Raw genomic sequence first — 13,163 nt, forward strand, 5'->3', positions numbered from 1 at the left:
CCTCTTTGCAATAAACTGTCAGCAATAATGGGTTCCCATAAACAGGAAATGGTATTTTAAAAAAAGAGGAACAGATTATTACCGTCTCTGGTGACAGAAACTACATACTTTCCCTGACTCTGCTGAGCTCAGAGTCCATCAGGTTGAGCACTTGCATGGACCAAATGACAGGAAAATGGGAGGTCAGAACAGAACTATGAAAACTGCTGTAACGCAACTGTTATAAAATTACTGTGCCTCTTGGAAAAGTAGGAAAAAAAAAACAGTGGGAAAAAATAAAATAAAAAGGCTGGTGATAGACTACATAACCTAGGAAAGCCAGGGGTTAAGTTTTGAAGAGAAGAGTTTGAAGAACCATGTTACTAATGAGGAAAGAAAAAGAAGGGAAAAGAGAGAGGCTTAAAAATTAATCAAATGAAGCTGATATCTGAAAACCTGGAAGGAATATTGCAGCTGGAAAAGGGTGTAGAGGGAAAGGAGAACACAACAGAAAGACCACAGAAGAGAATGAAGAGACACTAGAAGCCACAAGAAAGGAGAGACTGATATGCAGGATGAAAAACATTAAAAGAGCAAATATGGCAAAATAGAGAGAAGACGTTTCCTTGAATTAGCTAGCCAAAGCTGAACACTAGGCAGAGCCATACAAGTGCTGAGATATTACTAACTGCAATATTGCAACATTTGTCACTTAGAAAATTTCTATTAATGACCTGACGCATATTATCTTTGACAGGAGTGGTTGGCAGAAGATGAACTCTAAGTGCTCAGGAAAACAGCTGGAAGACAAATTTAGGGAGATACCACAGTTCAGGATTTCTAAGATGACAAGAACATAGAAATGATGAATGGGTCAATACAGTTATTGTTTGTCCTTTAAGGACTGGAACAGGAAGCTTCTGTACTTCCAAAGTATGTAAGAACATATCTTACAAATCCTACAGGTACTAAATGGCATGAAATTTAGTTAAAACATATAGAAACAGGTTTCTATATGCTCTCAAATATTTCCTTAACAGCCTATGCAAACAATTTCTATAAGAAAAATTCCATGTGCCTGTTTTACAGAACAGCATTTCTAGAAGAGAAGCTTGCTCTCATTGAAATACGTTTAAATACTTGTGTCCAGATAATGAATTCATCTGCCTGTTCTAAACATTCATTATTTTAGATTCTGCATCTACATGAAAAACAAATTTGCACAGGTTTATCACTATACTATTTCATTAGCACACAAAACTGAAACTGTTGGAAACATGCAACTGTGCCTTATGCAATAAAAACCTATTTATGATCCATGACTGTACACAACATGCCTTAGAGACTGTTAATATCCTAATCAAATACTTTTGCAGATTTGTTGGCCAAGAACTGATAAAGTACTTACCTGTAATAGTTAAGTAAAAGAATGGTACTACCAGGTAAAATGCATTTTTATATATACTTTGGATATTTTATTCACTCGGTAGCCAGCTTCCACAGGTTTCACAAAAAATAAATCACGTAACTTAGATATTTGTCCGCAAATAACACTGGTTAAGTAACTCTGCAACATCTGGTTTCCTTTTCTGTTTGCTATTTGAGTGCTTTTTTTCTGAATATAATTAATCCTTCTAAAATGGGAATAAAGCAAGTTATTGTCTTCTGGAAACTAATGAAGTATATTACAACCACAGACAAAGGGACTGTACCTCATTCTGCACAGCAAAGTTAAGATGCCCACAAAGAGAAAAAGAGCCTATGTTTGTACCAAAATGGTACTTGCAGCTCAGGGGTCTAGATTCACTGAACAAATTTAGTAGAAGGAAGTAGACAAAGTAACTGCATAGCTGACATAGAAAATTTCAAAAGGAAAGTTAGAAGAGACAGGATATGAAAGCACAGGGAGACATGACAGGACACTTTCCTTCTGTCTTGATTTTCCATGTTGAAGGCTCTGTGTCAAAAGAGACTGAATTTGTGGGCTGGTAGAGATAAAGTGAAGAAAAAAAATAACATAGTGTGACTGCTGCTTCTATGGGAGCTGTGGAAACACACAAAAGTATTTGCATTTTCATTACAGTATTGATCTAAGACCAAAGAAGGGTGTTGCTCTTCCCGTATCTGTCAATGTTGATTTTGGAAAACAGAGCCAGACTCTTAAGAAATAATGTTCAAATTCATTAGGATTCAGTAGGATTCATTACTGTATCACTTCAACCAGCCGAGCTTAAAAGGGTAGCTCCAGACCAAGTTGTTTAAAAAACTCTACACCAAAAAACTCTTTACTAGGTCTAATTACATAGGACATAACTAAAATATTCCAATCTTCCTTTTATAAATCAATAAAGCCATTGCCATTGCTTTCTATGAACAAAATGGAAACAGCACAAAACAAGTCAACAATAACCATTGAATCTCGTTGATAATACTGTTCTACCCTGCCGTTCTGACAAGGACAGATTAAACTGTTTTATGTTCTCTCACATCTTTTTCTATTTGATCTATAAAACCAAAAGAAAAATGAGAAACATTACTAAACTTAGATAAAGCAGTCTTTACCACCAATCCAGTTTAGGCACTTGATCTACACATAAAAAATCAATTAAAATAAAAGGTGGATTTTTGTCTCCCCTTTAAAATTAATTATTCCACCTCATCAAATTCAACAAAGGAGATTCATGTTGGTCAGTTAATTATGTCTCTGTAATGCATAATAAAATGTTCTTTATCTACTTTCCCTTTCTATTTTGAGGTTTAGTATGATCTTGCTTTGTAAATAGTAAAGTGTTATAGTTGTATCTGTCCTTCTCTTTTATAATTAAAGCTTACTTTATATTTCAACAAGATATTAGCTGCAAATGGATACAGACTTTACAGGAGCTGGTCTAACCCATTGGCTACCTACACAAGCTATAGTTTGAACCACAGACTCCAAAACATAACAGAGCTTGTCTTTTTTCAAAAAAGCCTCAGCAGAACTGTGCCTTGAGATGCAACATTAAGTACCCCTCAGCACCTCAGACTGTACAATATATATGGAACAAGGGTGAGTAATATACAGATGACAGTCACACATTCATAACATTATAAAGCACAAATGCCCAGTATTAATTGTATTCAGTTTAATACAATAATACATTTTTTTTTACACCTCTCTTGATCGACCCTTTTTGAAAAGAATCGGATCTAGATCTGCTGCATATTTACACATGCAGTGAACTTAACATGCATGAATCAAATTAAAAACATGAATTTGCATTATAGTTTTGACTGGCAATAAAGATAAAATTAATGAAGTACTCTAGGTATGCCACATTATGCTGCTTCCAAAAATCGGTTTGCTAAAGGAAATCTTCCTGAAAAAAATTCATTTGCATACTTTGGATTATGCCTCATTTTTTCTGCATCAATTTGTTACAGAACTATCTTTCAGATTATCCCTGCTTTTGTTTTGTTTGATGTCTGTTTTTAAGCACAGTCATAAATGTATTTCCATTTCATGCTATTCCCAGTTAGGAATAAAATGACTGTACTTCCAAGAAAGAAAATTACAAGGGAATCTGTTCTGCATTTGTAGGCAGGAATGAGGCATTTTGAATGGAGAAGAAGAATTAAATTAGCCCCAGACATGGAGGCTGAATACTAGCCATGTGTTTCTGAAGTGAGTATCTGCAAACCCTTTCCTTATAGTCTGAACTTTACACATATAAATACACCAATACAGGTATAATCCAGTAAAAAGTTTGCTGCCCTACAGCAAGCACAAGGATATCCAATTTTTTGGCAAAACACTTTTTTTTCTCTCTTCCAAAGGGACCATTGGTCTTTGAATAAAATATTTTTACCTTCCCCCACAGCCACCAGTTCAGAATGAAAGCATATTCCATGTTTAAGATTCTATATTTACTTAGTTTAAATATTTATGGGTGAGATGTATATACAATATTGAATAAAACAGAAACCAGATTCATTCCTTAATGAGTGAGAAAGAATAGACTTCATATGGGGCAAAAAGTAGCGCTAGAAATTGTTGCTACTTCTTTAAAGTCAGCAACCACAAGAAAAGTTAAGTCTTCTCAACTACTGTAGAGAATAACAAAACCAAAAGAAAGTGTTATTAGTTTTTCTTCTATATTATCAGATTTTTATGATAAAGGTTTTTATGTTTAAAAATGTGTTTAAATTTATTCAGCTGTTCTCATAGCTTCATGTTTCACTGGGCTGCTACACCGCATTATGTTCCCATATGACTGGATTAAATCTATCTAACAGATAAGTTAAGTCATTAGTCTAGCATCTGAATACTTGTTCAGATCTTCATCAAGTATTGACAAGCTGCAAAAGTCATACTGACGTCCTGTTTTTTAAACAGAATATTGATAGTACTAGTCAGATCAACACTTTAAAAACTACTCTTCCTCCAAAGATACTGATAAACTAAAAATGGTGTTAAACCCAGTTGTTGGGGGACTGGACAGCCCAAGGGAGTGGTAATGCGAAACAGAGACTTTAACCTTTAGGTCATCAATTTAAATTCAGCTCAGGATGATTGTGACCAACATTCTCATGTGATGAATGTTAGCCTGTGTAAAGAAATAGACACAATAAATATTGGTGGACACATTACCAAGGTAACCAATCCCTTTTGGTAATCTCAGAAGAATACCTACACACTGACAGGGCACAAAGCAATCCTGATTCCTGTAGTTTCATGGAATTCATCATCGACTGCATATTGCAAAAGAACATGCCAACTACAATCAATTTACTTATGACAGGTTTTGGGTTAGAAGCACCTTCAGCAGTGATAACTACAGAGTTCACCTTCTTATAATAAAGTATAAGGTGCAAAAATAGAGAGATACAAAACCATACAGAAAAATGCCATTAAGTTCATTGTTGCACTACTACTAGGCAGGTTTGGTTGAACTGTTAAAATGTGGAAAAACAGAGAAAAACCTGAGACAGCCAACAGGAATAACCAGAGGCATGGAAAAACAGATCTATATGGAGTCTTAGATTGAGATTTAGTTTAGAGTCCAGATTAATAAATGTTGCCTGGTATGAATATATAAAATAATGATTATTACAGGCATTTCTTCAGAGCCTGAGGCTTATGATTAAAGCTGTTCACAAATGTTCTTTGCTAGCCTATAAGAGATTTCAGAAAGGTCTTGTTAGTATTAGGGCAAATCCTTTCACAATTTCTACAAAAGCAGAGATACCCAACCTATCACAGACAATAGTCGAGTGGTAATGACAGTTGCCTTGGATGCATTAGATATTCAACTGGGTTTAAGTCTCTATTCAGCTGGACTCAGAAAAGGAAATTGAACCAAAGTCACATGTCTTAAAGGATAATGCCCTAACTATTAGGCTCTGGGTATTGTAATGCAGATTTCTCTCAAGGTTTCTTGTTGAGCAGTTTCATTTTAAATAAATTAGTTATTGGCTATTTGGAATTAAAGCTTCTTAAGGGAAGTTTCTTTAACTACCCTTGATATGAGAGAGATTTTCAGGACTGATAAAGCAACAATTTCTATCAAAAACTCTGTTAAACAGAAAAATTTCCAATCAGCTTCACTACTGGCAAGAGCAAATGCAAATAAGTATCAGACATTTGTGAACACTCCCTTTTTTCTTTGTCACAAGACTAAAGAAGGGACAGTGAGACCAGGCCATGAAACCTCTTTCTGTTCAAGACATCAAGCGATTTAAGGCTGGAGAATCATTGCTACTCACCAATGAACCTCTCACATAAAATGAGAGGAACAAAATATGCAAAGAAATGAAAAGCCTTTTCATTTAAAATTGATCAAGTGAAAACATTAACAGCATTCATATTAATTTTCTTGTGCTAAGCAATGATGCAGTTGATAATTTTCATACCTCAGAAGATAAGACCTTTAATTTGAACTCTAACTAAAATGAGTCATCTTTACTGTGATTTCCTTTTACCCATCCTACCTGTAATCTTGAAAATATGCCATTCCCAAACTGCTAATCTTCATGTGACTTTAACTGCAAGTCCCTCTTTCATTTCTAGAGTTTAATTTACACTCAACTATTACCTTTTAGCTCTATCAAAATGCTTGTTTATCAAAAATTTTAATTAGCATAACTTCTTTATGCAGGGCTTCCCAAAATGCACCAATTCAAATCAACTGGTATTATGTGATACAGTTTATCCTTACATATAGAAACTTTATTCATCCGTGAAGACCTCTACTCACCCTCAAAGTTTACCACTCTATCAATTCACAGACTAAAAAAACAAAAATCCCTTCTAACAGTTTTCTCTGCGCTTCTGCTTAATTTTCCTGTTTTCACTCAGTCCTCTCTCCCCTTGTTCTGTCATTACATGGGCTGTTAGTGGTTTTTTTTAGCTATTCATCCCACATTCATAACAGTGATATGTGAATTCCACCTTTTACATACTGGCATCTCCTCTAGATCAGTCAACACTGCACTAAAGAAGCAGACTACATCAGTAGGTCCCCATGCACTATAAAATTATTAATATGATGTTAATTTATAATCTTTATCATTTTAACTTCCATTCACTGTGAAAAGGGAGATAGTTTGAAATTGTGTTATGCTGTAAATGGTAGCTCTTCTAAACACAGATTATGAGACAATGAATGTCCTGTCTTAGTCAGTGAACACCTTCTTCAGGATACAGATTATATCCTTCTTACTTGTGCTGAGTGCTATCCTACTATAAGAAAGGCTCCACTGCAATGAAAACAGACGCTAGTGGAGGCAGAAGATGAGTAGTCTTTAAAAACAACAGCCTTCCATGAATACAAGTTTCCATTCTCACCACCAATGTACCATATTACAAAGCAGCAATAGTTCACAATAGTTCACAATGTAATGCACTTGGATACCAAACTAGGTGATGCATCTACTGCCAGAAAAGTAATGGGCAATGAATCACATTATTCCTCCAATGTTTTAAAAGGTAGAAACAATAATAAAAGAACTGCCAAGCAAATCCACGGTTCTAATTTTATACTGTCTGTAGCTCTTTAGACTAAAAATAATTCACAGATGTCATTTTTGCAATTAGCATTTCTATTAAAAAGAAAACCAGACTCATCCTAGTTGATTTTAGGCATTGACTTACTCACCAGAATAATTCCACAGAGGAAGATAAATGCACTTGCATTAATAAGGATCTGCACTGCAAGCCATTTTAAAAATATACATCTTGAAAAAGATAAAATTATAACCTATGAATTAAGTCAGAAATTTTGACAAACATTTGTTTTATAAATGCAATGGTGTTAATTTAGTTGAATACTCCTGAGTTCAGATTAATACATGCTGCTCTGAAGAACTCCATCAAAAACATTACCACATTTTAAGATATTTAGTTTTTTTAGAGCTTCAAAACAGACTCTGCCTACTGTTCATAAATGTCAAAGCCTTTTTTAACCACAAATTCTTCCTATCATTTAATTATAAAAGCTTCTGTAAAGTTAACTTATGTTTGAAAAACAGATTCATAAAATTCCTCAGTTCTAGATTCAAAGGAGCTATTAAATTAAAATAACAACAGTCCTAAAGATAAGGGAACTCAAAATGGGACAACAGCAGAATTCAGGCACCTCCAGCCCTAATGGTAAATCTGAAGGCCCCTTTCTCAGCCTGGAGACATCTGTTCTCCAAAAACACTACAGTTTTCTATGGTTAGACCAGAAAGAGGATCTGCATCTCTGTGCATGGCCAGAGCATTACCTACCTGAACAGGAGCAAACACCTCACTGCACAGCTTACGCCTAACCCTGACTGGGATCTAGAAACAAAACCCATCCCCCTATCTGGGTTGAGGAGTTTGATCCAACAGTGTTCTCAGAGCCAGCCTAACGGTCACCAGCCAGGCAGGTTTCCTCCAGAATTCTTCAGGTGCTATTCCGTTCTAAAGTGGTACATGAGCAGCAGCCATTGGTAGCCTAGCAGCATGACTACTCAACCCAAAAGGAAAATGCCTAGGTTAATTCCTTCTTCAGTCCAAGACTGAAAGCAATGTCTTTTAGCAGAATGTTCTAATCATTAGGCTACAGGCCACGTTAAATCCTGGGATGAGGGTAAGGATATATTAAAGCTCTCCTGTAGAAGCTGTATTATTGTACAGAAAAAAATTCAAGATTCATTAGGCCAGAGAGAGAACACAAGAGGGAGCAAGAGTCTGTAGCCTAGTGATTTGGGCACTCAGATGGAAAAAAAGTCCTGGGTTCCTGGCCTTTGCTCCATAGAAGGCTCATGCAATTTATCTAACAGCCTTTCCATAATACAAGTCCTGCCTTGAATCCAGCTAAGTTTTCCTTCTTGATCCAAGCTTATAAATAACATTTTGGGTAACAGTAACATTTATCAGTTTGAATTTCTTTTTGAATGAAAGACATCAACATGTCTTTTGTGTGCTTTTAATGCTAAATTGAAAATGAAGAACATCAATAAAACTGAAACGTGCCAAAAACCTAAAGCTTACTTCATATTAATTTTACTTCACACTTATATATATATAATAGAATAACTTAATTGAAAGCAGGTTGAAAATAATATAAAAATTCAAGTCCATTTATTTACCTGTGTCAATAATGCTGCTTTGAATTACTAGGTTGGAACTTATTTTTTTCATCTCATCTTTCTCAGGATGTGGTAGTATTTGATTTTTAAGAAGTTATAGCAATAGTAGTAGACCTCTAATATCTTAATTCTTCTCAGTTTCAGATTCTGATTCTCACTTAATAGTATTTTCATTTTCTGGTTCTCATTCCCTAGCACAACAGTGCAATGTCATGCAGGAGACTGCTTAAATCCAAGCAAGTTTACCCTGAAATTCCCACTCCAACAATTTCATGGACATATTTTTGTTTTTGCTAAACATTCTTTTTATAATAGCCTCATTTTGGGCCTAAGCCTACATAACAGTGTCCCTTTAAATAATATTCCATGCCTTGAAACATATTACAAAAACTGTTATATCAAGGCAAGTTATGCAACAGCTCTCTATGGTTTTAGCATATTTACTCTGTCACGCCATATGTGAGACTGCAGCCTCCACAACAAAACATTTACACACTGAAGTCATTATCTCTGTGAAGTCTGCAACTGGCATTTAAAACTTATTGATGGCCTGGGTATTGGTGGCTCAGTAGGCAGCACTCTTGCCGGAGGCCCAGAAGGTCAGAGGTTCACATTTTGCTCAAAGAACAAGTTGGACATAGTCCAGGATTGTGTGTGGGCTGAGCTAGACTCCTAAAGGGGCAGTCCTTAGGACAGTAAGTGAAACCCTGTCTGTTTTGTGGATATCAAAGTCCTCTTGGAAATGGAAGAGGAAGAAAGAGCAAGTTTAACTCGTCTGAAGCAAGTTAATGGAAATTAGCACACGCGCTGAGGACCCGAATATAATTGTTCGTGCTAAATGCAGAATGGTACAACTACAGTACACTGAACAGTTTTGACCAAGCCATTTTGGTCTTTGTGGTAAGCATATGTTCAAGAGACAGGTACAGACTGCCACACATGCTCAGTATTAGCTAACTTGCTAAGAGTAGAATGACTTTGGATTCAGCTTCACACCACAGAACTAAGAAAAATTCATGTATAATTTCTGTAAGTGAGGAGTTTAAACAAAAATGTTTTAATGCTGGTAACACTTCAGAGTATACTATATAATTACTAAAAAAAAACTTCAGCCAAAGTCAACACTAGCAACATATATAGAGAATATAAATGGAGATTCAACCTGCTCTGGTGTTAAACTTTGATACTTGAATATCCCAGATGTCTCCCTCCTCCTCTTCTTCTTTATAGACAGGTAAAGATGGATCTCTTGAAGGAACTGGGGATCACACTCTAGGCAAAGGTTGGACAGGTGATCAATGTACAGCATGAGATTTTGCCGTGGCTATGTGCCTCCAACAGTGACTGGATCATCTGGTTTAGAAAAACAATTCAAAATTGTAATATTTTCTAAAGAACTTAATTAGGGAAAAATAGTAAAAGGGAAAACAAATTATTTTCATAACACAAAATGTATCATAACTTCATCCTACAATGATGTAGCTCATTAACAAAAAATAATATATTTCTTATTTAACATTTAGTTCATTAACTTTTTAATTCCTTAGAAGTCAACCTTAAGAAAATTACAACCCATTTCCACTAGCAGAATGTGTTTAACAGTTTCCCATGAGATATTAAGTTATTCTTGTAAGTTTTAGTTTCTTTTTTTTTTGTGTCTAACACAACCACACAAAGTGCAAAGGCCAAGCCTGGCCCACTACTTAAACAGGCTTTGGAGCAAGTCATAGTTTATTAGTCAAGTGGGACTCTAATCTATAGTGCACTTCAGGTTGGTATTCACAGATGTTAATGTTTGTTAACAAAGATTCAATCTTCTAACACTCCCTGTATTGTCATTAGATTGAAAGAGAATTTTCTAGATGACCATTCAGAGTACCTGGAGTGAAAATTTTCTTCTAGCACTTATGAACACTGTCTTGTACATAGCTTTTTTTTTTTTTTCTCGCTATCACAGAAAAGCAAATAATGCCATCATGCCCAAAAATATCTACTAGTAAAATGGACACTTAAGTTTAACTTTGGTGAAATCAACCTGTATTTAAGCAAGCGTCCACACATAGTAAAACAGATCACAAATTACAAGCATCATGACATCTTCAGGCTTTCATATAATTAATGTGCCAGCAATAAGCTTCTTAAACAAAACAGGTTAACTGATGGTATTATTTCTAGTTTAGAAATAGGTTTAGAAAAACCAGTGCAAATTTGCAAATAATTACGAGTTCATTTTGTTCCTAAAATTTGAAAAGAAGCTATTTCAAGACAATAAATTTGTTTTTTTCTCTTCTCAATAAGAAAGAAATTAGCTTTTTTTTTTTTTTCCCCCAATAAAAATATCCTTGTGAATACATAAACACTCCTGGTAATCGTGTAATTACCTTACCCAATCAGATTAAATTGCTGTCAGTTGAGTTCCCACTGTTGATTAACTTTCGTGTACTTTAAACTTAAATGAAGTCTTTGGTAGTCACTTAGTCATTTACAAAGGTGTCTCTATGATTCAAAAAAGTATAACAGCAATATATTATTTGCTATAATTATCATATACCCAAGGTCAAGGATAGATCACAGTGGGCCCCTTTTCTAAAATCCTAAAGAAATGCAGAATTAAACTGTGTTGCTTATTTTGGTGTTTCTTGCCATGACTTCTAAATGTAATAGTAAACTTTGACCCCCACACATTAAACACCATAATTATGTAATTAAAACTAATTATGCAATTTAACATACATATTTTTGTCCTACAACAGGCAGGTCAATTACCTCACTCATTGACCTTGGAAGTTTTCACAGTTTAAACAAAACAATGAGGCTTTCAATTAATTTTAAAGTACAAACAGAAAAGAAGCAGCAGAACCACGAAAGTCTTCAAGCTAATATTGCCTAGATGGACCACTTACAAATCTTTTCATTTTGTATTACATAAAATAACCCCCCCTGCTAAAAACTCTTATCCTTCTTATATCTTTTGATCATTACAAATGTTAACACTTTTGTGAACAAATCATACACACATTAAATGCCAAAAACAAGCAAGCTAAGAGTCCATGGATTACTTTTTCCTTTGTCCCACTCGTTTTCTTCAATATGGTTTCCTTTGCTTCCTCCTACATTTCTTTACTTCTCTCCCATTTCATCTTCACTTTTAGAACTCTTTTTCTTTCCCCCTTTTTCTTTATCATCTTCTCTGTCCCACTGCTAGCTGTAAAACTTGTTTGTAGTTTATCAAACTGCTGCAACCCTCGTATTTTCCAATTTCTGCTTGCTTTCCTAACCCCATTCAAGAGATGGCATTTCAAGAGATGGTGTTTCTCATCAGGTCCTGATACCAGTAGCTCCTGATGATGATAATCCAGCACACTAAGGGAAATCTGGACTGCAGAAAGCCACAGCTAAAACAAACATGGTACATGTTCTAAAAACTGTTCCAAATTTTCCAGTGCTGGAAATTTGGTACAAGTGAAAAACACTATATGAAATTATTGAAATGTATTTCACCTGGATAATGCCTTCATTCTCTTCATACACTCAGGTAAGCTACATATACTGCACCATTTTTATTTTTTTTATTTTACAGGAGACTAATGCAATATTACATTTCAGACAAGGAACTTCTTTATTTTCATAGGGTAAATAATTCAACCATTTTTTTTCAACCACTTTTTTCAGTAAATCAAATCCCATTCACTAAAGAACAATTCTTAAAGCAAGTATATGCCTATGTGTTCTACCTTAAAAAGGATCACATTCTGCTACTCTGTTTATTCAATTGCTATCTTAGACACAAGTAATTCCACTGAAGTTAATAGGCTTTGCTGTGAAGTAAAGTGACAGACAATGTATATATAGATATACCATTCAAGTTTTAAATTTTTTTCTCTATATCTCTCTTTATGTGGATATCAAAAAATAGCTACTGGCAAAATATCAAAGGCTATACAAATCTTAGCTGACTTCTTGAAAGTAACGGAAAAATATCTACAGTGCACTTTGTGTTCTGGTGTCATTTCTAACACCATTTTTGGAGTCCTTCAGGTTCTCTGCTTTAATTAGGCCTGACTTACACAAGCAGCTCAAAAAGATATCAGTAAACCTTTGACATAATGGAAACAAGAAATGCTGAACTCTGAATGAGGAACAGGAAAGAAACAATTTAAGATGGTAGCAGGCCTTATTGCAACATTAAACCTCAAATTGGATCTGATTTATATAAAGTAAACCAATATATTGCAATAGTGCCCCAACTTCTGGACAATAGTTTGAAAGAAAACAATACAGTGCATGTGTAGAAATTTTATCCTAGGGAGCGGAGAAGAGTATTCCTTATACTCTCATTTAACAAAAAGATTCCTTATGTTTTGAATGGAATATTAAAATTCTAATTCAGCTCACAGAGCATCCCAAACAGAGCAACAGAATAATGTGTGAGAGTCCAAATAAGGTGCTACTGAAACAGAGTGGATGAGAGGAATTGGGACGGAATCCTACAAGTGGCTAAACAGCAGCAGATCAGCTTCACAAACAGCAGGATGCTATTCTTTCCAGCCATGAGTGACATAATACAAGCGATTGAGATTTTAGCT

At 35.0% G+C, this 13,163-nt stretch overlaps 1 protein-coding gene across 2 annotated transcripts in view; it reads right to left on the bottom strand.

Annotated features, from left to right (window-relative positions):
• The window catches only part of ERC2 (ELKS/RAB6-interacting/CAST family member 2), a 519,869-nt gene that overhangs the window by 48,418 nt on the left and 458,288 nt on the right, over positions 1-13,163 (bottom strand). The window contains exon 2 of one of the 2 annotated variants that reach the window (XR_007708665.1): positions 9,740-9,930. The exons of the other annotated variant lie outside the window; for it this stretch is intronic. The gene's annotated coding sequence lies outside the window, so the exon portion shown is untranslated. The remainder of the gene's footprint in view (positions 1-9,739; positions 9,931-13,163) is intronic. 2 annotated transcript variants of the gene reach the window in all.

This window comes from Cygnus atratus, chromosome 10 (assembly GCF_013377495.2).
Source record: "Cygnus atratus isolate AKBS03 ecotype Queensland, Australia chromosome 10, CAtr_DNAZoo_HiC_assembly, whole genome shotgun sequence".
In the NCBI taxonomy this organism is placed as follows: Eukaryota; Metazoa; Chordata; class Aves; order Anseriformes; family Anatidae; genus Cygnus; species Cygnus atratus.